This window comes from Salvia hispanica, chromosome 5 (assembly GCF_029641045.1).
Source record: "Salvia hispanica isolate PSC_SH4W2 chromosome 5, Shi_PSC_v1, whole genome shotgun sequence".
In the NCBI taxonomy this organism is placed as follows: Eukaryota; Viridiplantae; Streptophyta; class Magnoliopsida; order Lamiales; family Lamiaceae; genus Salvia; species Salvia hispanica.
This window is the reverse complement of record NC_142696.1, coordinates 8,578,609-8,596,769: the sequence shown is the minus strand read 5'-3', so window position 1 is coordinate 8,596,769 and position 18,161 is coordinate 8,578,609. Positions and strand designations below refer to the sequence as shown.

The following is an 18,161-nucleotide window of genomic DNA, read 5'->3' as shown; positions in this document are numbered from 1 at the left end:
ATTGCAAAAAAGGAGTCAAAGCCCCGACTGATCAGATGGGTACTGCTTTTACAAGAATTCGACTGGGATGTAGAAGACAAAAAGGGAGTTGAAAACAAGGTAGCGGACCACTTGAGCAGAATAATACAAGAAGGGAACAGTGAGGATGTGAGGGATCGATTCCCGGAAGAGCATTTATGTGAAGTGAATTTCTCCGCAAGAAAGATCGATTGGGAAGAAGTGATGAGACTTACTGGTCAGGACGCAACAACCAAGGGCAAGGAGAAAGTGGGACAGGAACCCTGGTATGCGGACTTGGCAAACTACCTAGTAACGGGAGAGCTACCGATGGTGCCAACCGTGACAAAGGCTCAGAGGATGAAGATCAAGAGCGAAGCAAAGTATTATTTCGGGGACGACCCATACTTGTGGAAGGCAGGAACAGACCAGGTCATTAGGAGATGTGTTCTTGACTGGGAGCAACGGGATGTACTAACGCACTGATACGCCAGGATTTTGCACTGTTTTAAGGCCATTATTTGGTCCGTTTTTGTTATAAAAATCACTCTACATGTCCATTATTTGCATATTCTATACATTTTGGTATTTTGACGTGTTTTGTGAGAAATGTGCATATTTGAGCCGAAAAGGGGAGTAAAAACGCATAGTCTGGAAATCTGGAGTCAGACGGCGACCAGCGACCGCCGCGAAGTTGTACGGCGACCGCCGGCGCCCGGCGGTCAGGGCTATGTGGCGGTCCGCCTCGGAAATTTACGCTAGGAGAAGAGTCTCGCCCAGCGACCGCCGGAGGACATGTGGCGGTCCGCCACCGAAGGGTCAGAGTCTCTTGACTCCAACGCGGCGACCGCCGGCCAAGGTGCGGCGGCCCGCCGGAGAAAGGCGGCGAATCCGACCAGCCCTAGATTTGCTCCAAGATTTACCAAATTTTGAAGATCTTTTCCTTCTATGATGAGGAATAATCTTCCCCTATAAATAGGACCTCAAGCTTCATCAAAAAGAGAAGTTTTTTTCCGACACACAACAAGAACACATTCATAGAGATCAAAAGCTAGAGTACTTCAATTGTGCAAGGAGTTGAAGAAGGATTTCAAGAACATAAAGAACGACAAGGATTCAACCTACGGGTTTTATTTGCTTTAGTTTTATGTTCAAATTGCTTTCCCTTCAATCTATGTTTTTAGTTTATTCAGTCATGTGTAACTAAACTCATAGGATTCTAGGGATGTGTTAGTAGCAACTTTGGTTATACAATTCAGTTTTCTATTTAATATCCGTTTTGTTTTTACTTTGTTTCTTCCCTAAGTTAATCATGATGCTTCATAATTGAGTGACACAATTATGTATGATTCAATACAACTTGCTTCATAACTGTGACAGAGTTCTAGCGAGTTAGATCCACTTAGTAGACACTACAGTTAGCATCCTTTAAAACGGCACTGTTAATTGAGAGTGAGGACTTTTCAAGGGTCTTAGAAGCTTTTTGGAGTTACGTGTTAGGATTGACAACCCTAATGTTAGTAATCAACGTTTGTATCGCATGAGCATAAGCTAGGTGACTCGTCCTTTCAAAGTATTAACTGTGCTAGGGTATTGTAGTTTGGAATTTGTATAACCATAAAAGCGAAAGCACATCCCTGGAATTCCCCTTATCTCTATACTTTTCTCTCCGTGATTTGCTTGTTTTTAGTTGTTTACTGTTTTTAATATTTACTGTTTTCAAAAAGTTTCCAATAATTCTTGCTTCTCCAGATAGTAATTGAGTTCTAGTAGAAGATAGACACTTTGTGTACATCTTCCCCGTGTTCGATACCCGGTACTAACCTTTTGCTATACTGTACCTACTCTGTATACTTGCAGGTATTTATAGTGCAAATAAAAATTGCATCAAGTTTTTGGCGCCGTTGCCGGGGAAGACAATTCACTTTGGAGTGATATCTTCAAACGGATAATTTTACTACTTTGGATTTTTATTGCTTTCTGTTTTAATTTTTTTTTTAGTTTAATTTGTTTTTGTTTTCTAGTCTTGCAGGTTTTGTATGCGAACACGTTCTGGGAAGTACATCTTAGAGCTGCTTGATTTAGAGCTTGAAAGAACTCGTAGAATAATAAGAAGTGAAAAAGGATCAGGAACAATGGGTGACCGAACAGATATTGAGAAGCTGCAGGAGATGGTGAAGTTGCTGATGGATGAGAGAGATGCGGAAAGAGCAGCCCGAGAAGCCATGGAAAAGAAGAACAGAGAAACATTACCTGTGATGAACATGTTCAATCATGGGAATATGATCACTTTTCCTAACGGCCCTCGTATTGATGCTAACAATTTTGAGTTACGCATGCCCCTTATCCAAAGGGTCGAGCAAACTCCTTTTGCAGGTAGGGCGACTGAAGATGCTAACCGCCATCTCTCCAAATTCGTGGAAATCGCAAATACTCTGAAATTAAATGGTGTCGACGACGATGCCATACGGGTAAGACTTTTTCCATTCTCATTGATTGATTCTGCTAAAGAGTGGTTTGAGTATATGCCACCAGAAAAGGTCTCCACATGGAAGGACATCGTAGCTACCTTCCTCGACAAATACTACCCGCCAGGCACTATTTTGAAGCTCAAAAGTGAGATCTTTCAGTTCACACAAGGCCATGACGAGCCCCTCTATGAGGCATTTGCTCGTTTCAAAGCTCTTCTTCGAAAGTGCCCAAACCATGGTTTTTCCATAGACCATCAGGTAGGAATCCTCTATAATGGATTTAACGAGAAAATATGTGCTATGCTTGATTCAGGGGCAAATGGAGGATTTCTAAGAAAGACAGGAGAGGATGCCATGGCGGTGATCGAGGAGTTCGCCACCAATAGTCGGGGGTGGTCGAAGGAAAGGCATGCCACGAGAAGAGTAGCAGCCATAGAATGCCGAAGAAAGTTCTTTTGCTAAGGAGTTAGCAGAACTTAGAGTCAGGATTGATCAAATGGACATCTCGAGGAAGGAAGATCCAATTCCGGCAACTTCCATAGTGGCAGTCAATGCACCCGAAACTGCCATATCAACTGTGGAAGAAATAAACTACGTGCAAGGTGGCGGTCCCAGAAACTACAATAACAATTATCGCCCTAATCAGGGGGGTGGCAATTTCAATAATTATAATGGGAACCGTCCGCACCCAAATCTTTCTTATTCTAACAATAATTACTTGCAACCCCCTGCAGGATTTAATGTTAGCAAAGGAGGAGTGGTTGAGCCGATGAAGAAGGAAGACAAGTATGAACAAGGAATCACGAAGATCTTGGAAGTAATTACGCAAGATAGGAAGATTAATGACACCAAGATCGGAGTGGTCGAAGCAAGGATAAACAACCTCGAGCAAGGAATGAACACAATCTCGGCAGCTGTAACCAATATTACCACTCAAATGGAGCAAATTCAGAAGAAGTTAGATGAGGATAGAGCAAAGGCAGCAGCAAGAGTGGATGATATTAACAAGAAGTGGGTGGCAAAGCAGAAATCTTGGGACTGCCCAGTCGCCAGCGGACCGCCGCAGACCACGCAGCGGCCCGCCACTGAGACAGCAGAGACACCAACCAGGCAGGACTGCCCAGTCGCCGGTGGACCGCCGCACACCCCGCAGCGGCCCGCCACAGAGAAGGCAGAATCGTCCACTAAGCAGGGGCTTGTGCGGCACAACGGGATTGTACTCCCTTTTCAGCCAAAGAGGAAGTTCAAGCTTGAAGAGCAATTCAAGCAATTCCTTAACATGTTTTGCAAGGTCCATACTAACATTCCACTTGTTGAATCGTTGCAGGAGATACCAAAGTATGCAAAGCTACTAAGGGAGGCGGTAATGAGGAAGAAAAAGCCGACTAAAGCCGACCTTAAGCTACCGCATCATTGCAGCGAGATCATCCAAAAGGAACGGGCAGTGAAGCAAAGAGATCCGGGCCAGTTCATCATTAGGTGCCGAATTGGAGAAGGGAAGGTTGACAAAGCACTGTGCGACTTAGGATCGTCCATCAATCTCATGCCACTGAAGTACTACGAAAAGCTCAACATCGGGCCACTCAAATCTTCAGATGTAACACTCAGACTGGCCGATAACTCGTCCATCAAGACTGTAGGTATGATTGAGGATGTCTTAGTTAAAGTCGATGATTTTATTTTTCCTGCCGACTTTATTGTGCTCGACATGAAAGTAGACAAGAACGTCCCTCTAATCTTAGGGAGAGATTTTCTTGCCACTTGCAAAGCTTTGATTGATGTAGGTCGTGGCGAGATCACAATCAGTGATAATCATGGTCAATCCACCTATAAGATCGAGAGCGAAATGCTAAAGTTTGAGGAGGCAAAGCGGGCAAAAATGGAACAACAATGCAGAGTAGTCATGGCTACCGACTTGACCAAGGCCAAAGATCCCTTTGAAGCGGAGGATCCTTCTACCTCCACTATCTACATTATCAAAGAGGTAAGACACTCTTCTAAAAAGGGTGATGCTAATTCTTCTACATCTGCTCCACAGAAGAAGAAACAGAAGAGAAAGAAAACACCCAAAGAGGACCCCGAGATATACGTCATCAAAACGAAAGAGGGGAAGTACAAGTGGTGGAAGAAGCTAGGGACCAAATTGCTCCCTATGCCAATTTTCAACACTCGAGTTATTGATCCCGCCAACTAATGGGCCACTTCAAGTCGAGCTAACGACTTTAACAAAAGCGCTTATTGGGAGGCAACCCAATTTTCTTTTATTTTTTTTATTTTCTCGTTTTTTTTTAAAAAAAAAAAAAAAAAAAAAACAAATAAATAAATAAATTTGGTGGCGGTCGCCGCACTTAAAGCACGGCGGTCGCCACACGTGTGTTAACATGTGCAGGAAGGATCGGGCTTAGGGCGGGCCAGAGTAACCGCTGCACGGGCCGCGGCGGCCCGCTAGGATTGCTGTTTACGATGGCCCGTGTGGCGGCCCGCCACGAGAGACGCAGCGGTCGCCACACGCAGTCCAGAGACGGGATTTCCACCATAAAAGGTATGTTTTCCATTCCTTTTCACATTCCTTCTCAAATTCCTTCCTTGCACACAACCCCCACCTATATAAATCACCAAATTCACACACCCACACTATCATTCTCTCAATTCTCAATTCTCTCAAAGTCTAGAGTTCTTCTTCTACAAATTCTCTCCACAAAAAGGTATGAATCCTAACTTAATCTCTGGGTTTTTCTTTACTTCTTCCATGGATTGTGCTTTATTGTGGGTGAATTGTTCGGTAGAATCTCTTAATTCATGATGGGGGATGATTATGTGTATGAATTTTTGAGTTCTATGGTTTAAAATTTGCTTGATTGGTGATTATTAAGTTGTGAATGATGATTCTCTCTTGGTTTATAGTGTTTAAAAGTTGCAATCATGTTCATAGCATTGTGAGGCTATTATTACTTCCATGAATTGCAATATTTGTGATGTTGTAGAGATCGTTGGTTTTTTTTTTTATGGATATTTGGTTGATACGTCTCTGCATGGGGGGTGAATTCACGTTGGGGGATGATTTGTTGTGTCCTAATTTTGTTGATTTTTCTTAACATGTTATTATGCTAAAAATTAGGATGCTATTGTACCCAAGCTTGCATATAAGTTCTTATCTCTTCATTTTTACTTGGTTGAATGCAAGTTTGGGGGAACTTTTGATCTCCCACTTATTAATGCTCTTTTAAGAGTGTAATTTCTTTTGTAGGATAATGGGATCAAAAGGGAAACCGGAGAATGCGAAGAACTATGGCATTAGCCTTGCCACGTAAGAGCAAAAGGCTATGTGGAAGAAAGTGTCGGCCCGAGAAACGGCACCTTCTAGATATCCCCACGATTTCCCTCTCCAAACTTTGGGGATCATGGAGGATTTTTGGAAGTTGTGCGACGTGGGTGATGGGAATGGCCTCGCCTACATGTTCCAAAAGAAGTGTCCATCGTTTCGAAAGTATACTCTCGAGTTCCTCAGCTCGCTAAAGGTCACTAAGGATCGCCGCCAAAATTTTCCACTTAGCATCGATTTCCGCCTAGGGAACCGTTGGCACTCGCTCACCATGGAAGAGCTTAGTGGGATCTTCCATTGCTTCGACCCCAACCCCGAAGAGGACAATGAATATGAATTTTCAGAGGTTTGGGGGGCGATGACAAATGAGCAAGAGCATGCAGCGGGCTATGCCAAGTCTTCATCAATTCGCAACCCCGTCTTGAGGTACCTCCATCGTGCTATGACTCAGCTTATGTTTGCTCGTATCGATGGGGGAAGTGTCTCCCAAACGGAGCTCAACGTGATGTGGTGCCTACTCAACAAGAAGGGAATCGATTATGGGACCCTCTTTACTTACTATGTGGATAGGATCACGAAGAAAGACGGGGGCGTCATTTGTTGTGGGGGATTGATTACGGAAATTGGCGAACATTTGGGGGTCTCTTTTGCCGGTATGACGGAGGATGGTGGAGAAAAGTTTATCACTTATGAGGTGCTATTTTCGGTGGGGCTTTTGAAGACCGATCAGTGGGGTCAAGGGTATTTTATGCAAGTAGCGGGGGATCACTTTCCCGTTCCACTCCCGCAATTGACCAAGGTCGATGTTTGGGCAAACCAAGCAAATTGGAAGCTCGACACACCCGCCCACCGGAGAGCTATCGAGGCTAACCCCGTCAATGGGGAATTTAGAAAGAGGAACATTCCCTCTCGCATTCCTCAATTTGAGCCCGATGAGGATTCCGCATTTGATGCCATTGATAACTATGAAGAAGGCGCGGAGCATTCACAAGCTCAAAGGAGTGCAGCACCGCCACCACCGCAATCCCAACCACAACGAGAAGAGGAAGAAGAAGAGGAAGTGGAAGGACATCGCCGCCGGACACGAGCGAACCGCCGCCGCGGGAGGCCAAATCCGGAAGAGGAGTTTCAAGTCAACACCTCCGCCCAATTAGGAGAAATTTTCTCCTATATGCAAAACATGTCCAACGCTTGGGACAATCGATGGGCGGAGCAACAAGCGGAGAATGCCTACAACCGCCAAGGGTGGACGGCTCAAGGCGATTGGCGCACGGCGGAACAAGAATTTTGGGAGCAACAACGTTTGGAAGACGCTCATCGGCGTCAACAATATGAAGAGCTCCGAATGATGGCCGCCGAAGCTAGAGAGGAACGAGAGACAATGAGGAGTGATATCACGTACCTCGTTGGAGCTTTCGAGGATCTTAGCGCCTGTTTCCCTCCACCTCCTCAAGATTGAAGAAGTCAAGCTCGATGACTTTAAATGAGCATTTGTACCATGTTCTGACCTCTCCGTGGCGACCGCCGCAAGCTCTGCGGCGGTCCGCCACCTGAATGCTGGAAATCATCTTTGACGTGCGGCGACCGCCGAACAGCTGCGGCGGACCGCCACCTGGGCACATTTTTCCAGCGCGATTTTTTGAAATTCTTCGAAATTTCGCCCCACTCAACCTCTACGCGAAATTTTTCAGGGTACGTTTTTGTTTTCAGTAGTATACTCACGTCCCTACTGACTCTACAAACTTATTTTACACTTTGTTGTAAATAAGTTTGGGGGGATGAAGTGGTGGACCGTGAGTTTAGGGTTTTCTTTTTGTTTGTTTTTGCTTTAATTTCCCAAAAACCCGTAGGAGATTTTTGTGTTATAAAAATGTTTTCTTGAATCCATGTCATGAACATAACATGAAGAACTTAGAAACACGCATGCTTAGGGACACATTAGACCGAGTTGCCAATGATATTATATTCCATCTATGTTTAAGTGTGGCTTAACGTTTTGATATGATGGTTGGGTGAAAAGGTGCATAATTAGTGAATAGCTTGTTCGCCTTGAATCGTGCTTCTACCTTGTGAGATTTGAGCCTTAAATTCTTTCTTGTGTGATTTATCTGTATGCATGTATATGTTTCTAGAACTTGCTCCTAGTCTGCCTAAGTTTACATAGTGTTTAAGTTGATTTAGGAGGATGTTAGGCCGTCTTTTCTTAGCTACTTTTATATCCAAAATTTTCGACCCTCTCAAATTTTTCCTTTGGATTCAATTTTGAGCCTTTAAGCCTTTTCTTTGGAAGCCAAAATAAATGGGGGAACAATTCCTTGGGTTAGTATAGTTTTTGTTATCTTCTTTTGTAAATGAATTGGAGAGATAAGGAGGAAAGTATAAAAAGTAGTGTGCTTAATATTAAGAAAGTACAAGCTGTGAAATTGAGAAAAATTCCAAATATGTGCTTGATCTTAGAAAAAAGAAAAGATGTAAAAAAAAAAAAAAAAAAGGGAAAAAAAAAGAAGAAAAAATGTGTGAAAGGTTGTGAAAAGAAAATAAAATCAAAGGATTGAAAGTAAATTGAAGGAGAAAAATAAAGTGTTAGAAGTGCCTTAAGTTTTAGAAAAGTGGAGTCATCTTAACTCTACTTGGGATATTTTTATATTTGAGTCACTTTTTAGCCAAATATTCCTCACCTACCAAAGAGCCTACGTTACAACCGAAAAGAAAGACCTTTCAGACTTTTGATGCTTAATCACATTGAGTAGAGGAGGGATTAGACTTTGAGCAAGCCTATGGTAAACTTTGCATGATGCATAATTTGAGTGATTTACACTTTACCTTTATACACTTTGAGAGTGAGAGAAAGAACACTTCCCATCTTTGGAAGTTTGCCACATGTGAGTGCTTGAATTCAAGGTGTTCCACGAGTTAGTAATGAAAGTGCACTATTAAGCCTTGCTTGATTTGATTGTGTTAATCCATGCTTAATCTATTCTTTCATCTTTTGAGGCAATTATGACGTCTAGTCCTTGTGCATTCCGTGCGTCTATTCTTGTATCTTTAGTGTTTTGTTCGAGGACAAACAAAAATGTAAGTTTGGGGGAGTTGATACGCCAGGATTTTGCACTGTTTTAAGGCCATTATTTGGTCCGTTTTTGTTATAAAAATCACTCTACATGTCCATTATTTGCATATTCTATATATTTTGGTATTTTGACGTGTTTTGTGAGAAATGTGCATATTTGAGCCGAAAAGGGGAGTAAAAACGCATAGTCTGGAAATCTGGAGTCAGACGGCGACCAGCGACCGCCGCGAAGTTGTACGGCGACCGCCGGCGCCCGGCGGTCAGGGCTATGTGGCGGTCCGCCTCGGAAATTTACGCTAGGAGAAGAGTCTCGCCCGGCGACCGCCGGAGGACATGTGGCGGTCCCCCACCGAAGGGTCAGAGTCTCTGGACTCCAACGCGGCGACCGCCGGCCAAGGTGCGGCGGCCCGCCGGAGAAAGGCGGCGAATCCGACCAGCCCTAGATTTGCTCCAAGATTTACCAAATTTTGAAGATCTTTTCCTTCTATGATGAGGAATAATCTTCCCCTATAAATAGGACCTCAAGCTTCATCAAAAAGAGAAGTTTTTTTCCGACACACAACAAGAACACATTCATAGAGATCAAAAGCTAGAGTACTTCAATTGTGCAAGGAGTTGAAGAAGGATTTCAAGAACATCAAGAACGACAAGGATTCAACCTACGGGTTTTATTTGCTTTAGTTTTATGTTCAAATTGCTTTCCCTTCAATCTATGTTTTTAGTTTATTCAGTCATGTGTAACTAAACTCATAGGATTCTAGGGATGTGTTAGTAGCAACTTTGGTTATACAATTCCGTTTTCTATTTAATATCCGTTTTGTTTTTACTTTGTTTCTTCCCTAAGTTAATCATGATGCTTCATAATTGAGTGACACAATTATGTATGATTCAATACAACTTGCTTCATAACTGTGACAGAGTTCTAGAGAGTTAGATCCACTTAGTAGACACTACAGTTAGCTTCCTTTAAAACGGCACTGTTAATTGAGAGTGAGGACTTTTCAAGGGTCTTAGGAGCTTTTTGGAGTTACGTGTTAGGATTGACAACCCTAATGTTAGTAATCAACGTTTGTATCGCATGAGCATAAGCTAGGTGACTCGTCCTTTCAAAGTATTAACTGTGCTAGGGTATTGTAGTTTAGAATTTGTATAACCATAAAAGCGAAAGCACATCCCTGGAATTCCCCTTATCTCTATACTTTTCTCTCCGTGATTTGCTTGTTTTTAGTTGTTTACTGTTTTTTAATATTTACTGTTTTCAAAAAGTTTCCAATAATTCTTGCTTCTCCAGATAGTAATTGAGTTCTAGTAGAAGATAGACACTTTGTGTACATCTTCCCCGTGTTCGATACCCGGTACTAACCTTTTGCTATACTATACCTACTCTGTATACTTGCAGGTATTTATAGTGCAAATAAAAAGTGTATCACGCACTGCCACTCCTTGGCATGTGGAGGACATTTCGGGCCAAGGAAGACTGCCAGGAAGGTACTAGATAGCGGATTCTATTGGCCGACACTGAATAGAGATGCATACGAGTTCTGCAAAGGCTGTGACCGTTGCCAACTGACCGGTGGGATCTCCGCGAGGGATGAAATGCCGCAAGTTCCAGTAATAGTTTGTGAGGTGTTCGATATTTGAGGTATGGACTTCATGGGTCCTTTTCCCTCATCTTATGGGAACTCCTACATTCTGGTGGCAGTTGACTACGTATCAAAATGGATAGAAGCCAAAGCCACAAGCACTTTGAATCTAAGGAAGTCACCAAGTTCCTCAAGAGTCATATATTCAGCCAATTTGGAATACCAAGGGCAATCATCTCCGATCAAGGCACTCACTTCTGCAACCGAACGGTCGAAGCATTGATGAAGAAGTACGGAGTTCATCACCGCCTATCCAGTCCTTACCACCCTCAAGCCAACGGGCAAGCAGAGATCTCAAACAGGGAAATAAAGAGCATTTTAGAGAAGACCGTCAACCCCTCCAGGAAAGATTGGAGCACAAGGTTGGAAGATGCTCTGTAGGCATATCGCACAGCCTACAAAACTCCTATCGGGATGTCCCCCTATCGCATCGTCTTTGGGAAGATGTGTCACTTGCCAGTAGGAATTGAACATAGAGCATACTGGGCAGTACAACAGGTTAATGTGGATGCTAAGGCCTGTGAAGAGGAAAGGAAGCTACAACTACAGGAGCTGGAAGAACTTAGATTGGAGTCGTTCGACTCAGCCATGTGGTACAAGGAGAAAACAAAGATGTGGCACAACAAAATTCTGAGAACCAAGGATCTCCAAGTTGGTCAGAAAGTACTACTCTTCCAGTCAAGATTGAAGCTAATGCCTGGGAAGCTCAAGTCCAAATGGGCAGGACCTTACATTATCACTGCATTACGTGCTAATGGAGCGGTCGAGATTTCAGGGAGTATCCCTAACTCCGAACCTTTTGTCGTTAATGGACATAGATTGAAAATATATAGGGAAAATGAAGAGGTGTGTGTAGTGGAAGAAATTCCACTACATTTTAATGGCGTCTAAATGACCAGTAGGAAAGGGATTTGGAGTTCCACCTGATTGATGTCATATGATTTGTACTTACTGATCGGGTAAAACTTCAAATACCCTTAGTAATGATGTAAGTATTGTAGATATTTAGTAATTTAACTTGAGTTAAGAAGGAAAAACAACAAAAAGATTTTTCGGATCATAAATATTAATTCGGAGTCCGTACTGACCACGAGGATACCACTTGGGTGAAACTCTGAATTGTATTAAAGAGCCATTTATTTGCTTTACTACTATTTCTAGCTAATTGGAAGAGGGGGGATGAGTAAAGTTTGAAATTTTGGGGTGTTGCAGCTTTGCAGGCGAGTGCAGAGGCTGGGAGGCGCGTGGAGCAAGGACGTGACAGGCAACGTCCAATCAGCTTCCAGAAAGCGCAACCGTCTTCCACACGAAGCGTCTCAACCGGGCAACCGCGTACACCCGGTCAAAACCCTCAACTACCCACCCCTCTATAAAACACCAAACCGCCTACTCCCCTTCACTTTACAAACCCTTACCTGCATTCTCTCACCCACAACCACCACCCCACTCCGAAAACCACCACCCACTACAGAAACCAGCGCGAACCACCACCGGTACAGTCATGGCAAAGAGAAAGGCAACAAACAACCCAGCATCTACCACCGGCGAAGCCCCGCCAGAAGTCCAAGCAACAGCCGAGTCGCAGCCGCCAAGCCCACAACGATCACAGCCACCGCCGACGACACAAATTCCGGCGATGGTTCCTTTAGACGCACTGGCGGCGTTTCTAAGGCAACAAGACCCCAACAGAGACTGGACAACAACCCTAGCCGGATTTAGCCTAACCAAAGGAATGCCGGCGACAACAAACCCTACCCCAAGTGCAACCACAGAAAACCCACCCACCAACACCCCAAGAACCTCAATTCCGACATCCGAACAGATTTCCACAACAGTAACCGCACAATCAGAACCCTCCCACCCTTCTCCCATACACCAACAAACAGAACCGCTCGACGTCAGCCCTCTTTCAGCCTATCAAGATCCCAACTGGGAGAAACAGAAGAAAAGGAGAGTTGGGAGAAAGCAAGCGCGAGCGAAAAAGAGGAAGCAGAGGAGATAATGGCCACTGAGGCCAAAATCGATGAAGCAGAGAGGGAGGAGATAGATCTGAACGCAATGGCCAGGAGGCAAGGGTTAAGGACGGAAGATAAATTCCAAGCGGTTTTGGGCAAGGGGGATAGGATCGTGGTAAACCCTGAAGGGGTGGCTGAGGTACTGGACCTCGCATCCCAGGCAGTAGGGAAGGGGGAAGCAACAAAGGAAGCAGAAAGGTCGGAAGGGGTAGTCCGCCAATCAGTGGAGGAGAAGACAGACGTACAACCAGAAAAGGCCGAACAACTTGAAGAGGAGAAGCAAGAGCCAGAAACACATCAAGAGGAAGCCTCAGTAGTAACTAAACCGGAACCAGTAAAGAGGAGGCTAGTGTTGAAAAACGACCCCAAGGTAGAAAGGCAGAAACCCCAAAGAGTGTCACAGAGATGCTTAGGAAAGTGGAAGTCCAACAAGGCAGGAGCAAACACAGCAGCAGATACAGTGGAGGTTTCGAGTGAAGACGAGAAGACTACTCCTACAAAACCTGGGGAGGAGCCCTCGAAAGCTAGCCAGGAGGACACCCAAATGGCAACAGGGACAGTATCAGCAAGGCCGACTGACCAGGAGGAGAATACTGACAAGGTGGCTGAGGGTCTGGACCTCGCATCAGAGTCAGTAGGTCGGGAAGAGGCAGCAAGAAGTGATACTAGTACCCGCGTGGTGACCAAGCCTACCACCCAGGAGGACGTTTCAACACAAGCCGACAGAGACATAGAGGCAATGGAAATCGAAGACACCAAGTACATTCAAGAAAGGAAGAGAAAGGGGAAGGCCCCTGTCAAGAAGACACAAGTCATGAAGAAACAGCGCACTGCCAATGCCAGCATAGTGATCAGAGAGCCAGAAGAGAAAGGGAGATCAAGCGACAGCGACTACACTTCCAGCGAGGAGTCTAACTCGGAGAGTGATATCTCTCTGGAAGGAGAAGAATATCATGAGCAGCAGCTTCCCGACAACCACCTTGAACTAGTCCATCCTCCGGTAGAGAGGATCGTGTACCGGCGGTGGAGGGTAACGCTCACTGATGAGCTTATGGAGGACATGAAGCACTACGACACCAAAAAGCTTCAAGACGCATTTGACGACAAGGACGACAGTAGCAAGCAAATCAAGTGCGGAAAGGTATTCCACATACCCTCTTTGGATGTGTTGTCTTTTCGTGATTCCTTCCTGGCCAGTATGGAAGCATTGGGTTTTGAATGGCTGTTAGAGAATAGAGACCCGGAAATATCTGTGTGATTAGCGAAGGAGTTCTTCACCACGTTTAGGTTCCAACTCACTACGGACCTAGACGAGGTGTCAATTTCCTTTAGGATATTCGGTGGAGAACTGTCCATGAGTCTGATAGAGTGGACTGTGCGACTGGGTATGTGTAGCCTGGAGGAGGCTATAGGACCGGACTGGAGAAGCTGTGAGTGGGGGGTACCGAGGCGACATATAGAATTTGAGCCCCAGGAAGCCTGGGAGGAGCTAACCCACCCCGATGCTGGCCAGTTCGCCTCCACTAAATCCAGATCCACCCACTTCAACAATTCCATACTGCGATTGGTGCAACTCTACTTAGGCTATAACCTACTGGGGCAGAGCAACTCCGCTGCAAGAACGTCCATGACCGAATTGTACATGGTATGGTGCGCTAAGCATGGAAGAAAACTGCACTTGGGATTTTGGACAGCCTACCAATGCCACCTGATAGCCACCTACCCAGCTAGAAACTTGTCGCTCTGCCACATACTAGGAGCCTTCGTGCGCAACAACATCATCACAACAGAGGCCGAAGACATGTCTCCAATGTACATGGTCGACGCTCCTGGCCTATTTGATATACCCTTCTTCGTCCGCGCCAACTTAGTATACTACAGAGAAGGAGTACCCCCCAGTTCTACCAAATGGGAGAAGCCCCTGGAGGAAGGGCACAACAAGGCCAGGAGGTGCAAGCTGTCCAGATCGACCAAGCGCAGAGGCTGAGGCAAGAAAACCTGGAGAGGGCAGTGACTGAGCTGGCTGAGGAGAATAGACAATCGCGGGCAGAGATGGCAAAGCTGACAACCCTAATGGAGAGCATCTTAAAGGAGTTGGCAAGAGGGAAAGCAAGCAGTGGAGCTGGAACAAGCGGACGTGGAGGACAGGAGGAAGAACCCACCGGACCTGAGGAAAAAGAAGGCGATGGACAACAGGAGGATGATGACAACCAACCTGAACCTACTGAAGAAGAACCAACGGACCCACCTACACAGAACCCTGCACCAAGAAGGAGCAGGAGGAACATCTGATCGAACCACCCCCAACTGACCAGTTAGTTTTCTTTTTAATTTTTAAGTTTTTTTCTCTTTTGTTTATGTTTTCATACTTTTATTAAATAGTTAGAATTATGTGTTTTAATTGTGAGCAAACCTCATTCGTAACATTTAGCCTATGCAATAGTCTAAGTGTGAGAAGTAAAGGGTTTGCTCCTTTGGTGAATGTATTTTAGTATGTTTATCTTTGTGTTTTATCGTGGGCATGTTACCTCACAATTAGCCTACTGCGTAATCTAAGTGTGAGGAGTTTATATGTTTATATTTCATGTTGGTAAATATTTTGCTCTGCTTTGTTTATAAATCTAGGTATATATTTGAAACTCTCCCACTTAGCCTATTGCATAGTCTAAGTGTGAGAAGTTTTGAGATATAATATGTATTTCTTATAAATGTGTGTCTGTCATACTAGCCATTCCCAATTTTCACTTCACAGCCCGTATCTGGGGCAGACACTTGTGAAGTGAGAGGGGGGAACAAATGGCCAGTATGACATGTATATATGTGTTATTTGAGTCAGTGCATGTTAGTTTTTTTTTTAGGGTTTGTTAGGTCTAGGAATTATGTGTCATGTTTTTTTTATGAATGGGCTTAAAACTCAACTGCCTCGAACTGACGGTGAGGGGAATTGAGGGAGATAAGGCATGCCGGAAAACAGAAACCACCCCTCCAGTAACCCCTAGTCAGTATAGATGATGCAAGTATGAAGGAAAAACTCATCCCTTAGGTCAGACACGAAAGTCCTCTTAAAAGGTGAGTTAGAAACCCCAAAGTGGAACTACTTTCCACTAAATACTGAAAAAAGAAGAGAGGCTACCACATGATGTCTAGGGCAAGGTGACCACGTGTAGCAAACCCTGAAGGCAGTAGGAAACACCCCCCCCCCCCCAAAAAAAAAAAAAAACTTACCCTTAGAACCCCATTTTCTAGCCTGACTTATACCCCGAAATAACCCATCAGCCACTAGAACTGTGTGCGTGCAAGGCATGAGGCAAGGAAGCAACTGCCCAGGAGGACATACAAAAGGAACCAGCTGAAGAAAAGAAAAGCAAAGAAAGAAGGAGAAAATCGATCTGAAATTTCCAGATCCAAAGAAAAATAGAAGAAGGAATAAGGGTGGCAAAGCCACAGAAAAGAAAATTGAAGAAAATGGTCGCAGATACTTGACCACAAAAAGAGAAATGAGGAAGAAGGAATAAGGGTGGCGAAGCCACAAAGAAGCTACTGACCAGTTGGAAGCCAATATCAGAAATTGTCCAGCCGAAGCAGAAGCCCTAGCCAGAAGCCCGAATGCACACAGTTCTCCCTCATCAAATAAGTAGTTAGTTTTTGAACCCTAGAGCCTTAGGGACAACTACCCCAAACATTACAAACCACTAGCCCCATTACAAACCTTAAAGACCTTCAGGAGCTGCATGTGAGATCTGAGTCCGAAACATCTGTGGTTTAGCATTGAGAGAAAACAGTCCTAACATTCCCTGTGAGGAATGAGTGACTGAGTGAACCCAGTGTTTGGCCTAGGATTGGGTGATCCTGACAAGCAGATATACTGACTGGGGAAGAAAAGGGGAGAGGCGGAAGTTCAAGGTTGCCTAAGGCCGGATTGCACCTGATCTCGAGGGGAAGGGTGGTTGAAAATATAGCATGTTCGATGTGTTTAAGTTAACTATATGTTTTATGTGTTTGTGTCGTTGTTTGTTTTCTTTTCCTTTGCGTCAGAGTCTTGAGTCTAGTTAGGTAGAGTCGGTCAGGGGGAGTAACCAGGCTCGTATTCGACTTATTTCTTTTTGATTGTCTTCACGCTTGAGGACAAGCATGTGGTAAGTGTGAGCAGTTTGATAAGTCGTATTCTAAGCCTTGGTTACTGGTCAGTATGTCGTGAAATGCATGCATTATCTGCAAAACAGTTGCTCAAGTGTGCAGGATTAAAGGATCCAAGTCAGTAGGAGACGATTCAGGTGACTCAAGTGAAAAAGGCGCTAGAAGGGTGCAATATTGACCAGGATGCATGCCAGAGAAAGGCTCGAGATGGAGAAGGATAGTTGGGATGATCATTAACAAGGGCATAAAAGTTAAAACTTGAAGGAAGTCTACCCTAAAAGCAAGGGCAAGCCTCCCTATAAAAGAAGCCACTTGGAGAGAGAGAGAAAGGAGTTCGCCCTTGAGTCTAGCCACCACACTTACTTAGAATTCTCTCTAGAAGATCAGTTCCTTCAGCATTATCCAATCTCTCGTTCCTCGCCACAGCCATGGTCACTTGACGTCCAAGAGTCTGCTGGAGAAGTCATCAGTCCGCCATTCCAGCCAGTTATCGCAGTAGTATAGTAGTATCATCGCCCGGAGTGGCAAAACAATCGTTACCTTGCTTCCTAGTTTAATATTTACTTGTTTTTATCGTTGGTTTGTTGCAAACACTCATCGATGTTGCTCTTTTGAAGTACTTTGTTATTTTCCAACATTTACGTTATGAAGTTTCTATTTCGCATGTCGCTTTGGTTTGAGTTTGCTTCATTCTGCCTAGGAAAGTTAGATCTAGTTATTGCTTTTAATTTCTGAGTGCTTTCTTTTCTGGAGTTGTTGATTTGAAGTTGCAGTTACGTTTAGTCAAATTTCTGTGCATGAGTTTCTTTTCTACGCCGTGATTACCACCTTGCATGTCAGTCAGTAGAAGTAAAGTTGCAGTTTCACCGTTTAATTTAAGTTTGAGCATTTTAATCGATGGATCTTGAGTTTGAATTTATGAATATGAAGTTAGTCATGGTGTTTGTGTTCATATGATTTTTGTCAATACTTGGTGAAGAAGAAAACGTCAAAATCAACTTTAGTTGGACCTCTTTTACTTTTAAGTTACTTTTGTTTTTGTTCCCTACTTTTCAGTTGTACTATCCAGACCTGTCAGAGAGCCCCCAGCCACCAGATACACCTTGTTGTCTAATTTGTCTCTTTTAGTAACTGTCTACTTTCCATATGTCTCTGAGACGCCTTGTCCCCTACTGTCACGAACACCACCACATGCCTGTTATTTTCACGCCTACTAGTCAGTAGAGTGCCACCTTTATTTCTTGTCTAGGTAAAATCTCAACCCAAGCGTGGTAGCTAACCAAAACACCCAGGAAAGTCACCGCAGTTGTCAAAACGTGTCCATCCTCGTGGCATTCGACCCTTACCTCCATTATACTAATCAGTAGAAATGGGTTGAGGAAACTTGTTTGAAGCCAGGTCCCGGTTGTCGTACCAATGACTCAGCTGGGTCGGGAATCTCTTCCTGATCAGTTGGACACACTCCAAATTACAAACGAAAAACTAGGGAAAGAACCAAAAAGGAAG

At 44.3% G+C, this 18,161-nt stretch overlaps 1 non-coding gene across 1 annotated transcript; it reads right to left on the bottom strand.

The window, feature by feature from the left end:
* Positions 1-2,603: 2,603 nt before the first annotated feature.
* On the bottom strand, positions 2,604-2,710 carry LOC125191505 (small nucleolar RNA R71). Its single transcript, XR_007171178.1, has one exon. It is a non-coding gene; the product is annotated as a small nucleolar RNA R71 (small nucleolar RNA).
* Between the last annotated feature and the right edge of the window lie 15,451 nt (positions 2,711-18,161).